This window comes from Pundamilia nyererei, unplaced genomic scaffold, assembly GCF_000239375.1.
Source record: "Pundamilia nyererei isolate P.nyererei 1_Seehausen unplaced genomic scaffold, PunNye1.0 scaffold00094, whole genome shotgun sequence".
Taxonomy (NCBI): Eukaryota; Metazoa; Chordata; class Actinopteri; order Cichliformes; family Cichlidae; genus Pundamilia; species Pundamilia nyererei.
In genome coordinates this window covers 1476550-1477400 of record NW_005187495.1, presented here as the reverse complement: position 1 = coordinate 1477400, position 851 = coordinate 1476550, and positions in this window count along the sequence as shown.

Sequence of the window (851 nt, the reverse complement as noted above, 5' to 3'; positions counted from 1 at the left end):
TTTTTTTCTCTCCAGAACTCTTCATCCAGGTTCAGAGCATTGTTTGAACAAATGATGAAGTAATATTTAATCCACAAGGCGCAATCTTCTTTCATTTTTTTCCCATGTGCTCTGCACTGACTCCACAGTTCCATCTTTAATGTGACAACTCTTCACTTTAACCTCCTTTGTTTGCTTTTCCAGTGAGCCTCGTCATCTCTCCCAGCTGTGCAGATTGCAAGAACACCATCTTGAGTAAGACTTATGCGATAAACAAAAGAGGAAGATAAGCAGAAGGTTTTAAAGTGTCAATCAGAGTGAAAACTCTCAGCGTCATCCCTCTCTGGGGGGTCTCTTTAGATGTCCCCGTCTTTATATTTCACTCATGCCACACTGCCATTTGCATCTCAGGCATGAACATGGATCAATCATTGTAGGGAGAGAAGCAGTGGAGCGAACGAATGAGGAAAGGTTTTAAAAATGTCCCAGTGATTGGCTGCCTTGTCTGCCGCAATATTTCACGCCGGTTTCGGCAATCAGACGAAATCAGCTGAAAGGAGACTGCTTTTTGTTCCCGGCGACACGCGTTCGAGTAGCAGGCTGTTATGTGTTTTGCACTGCAGGCTCTATTGTCAGATTCAAAAATCAATTAAACTGATCTTAGTTAATAAAGGTGGCAACACTAAAAACACACAGCTCAGCCGCCTGGTGACACACGCTATCATTACTTCAGTGATGCCTGTTGCTCAGCTGCCTGTCAGGCTGAATTCCCCCAAACACAGTGTGTGTGTGAGGCCTTGCCCCACTTATCTCATCCATCAGAGAATTTCACTACTCCACCTGTCAGTCAGCAATCCTTCACTGTCAGGCAG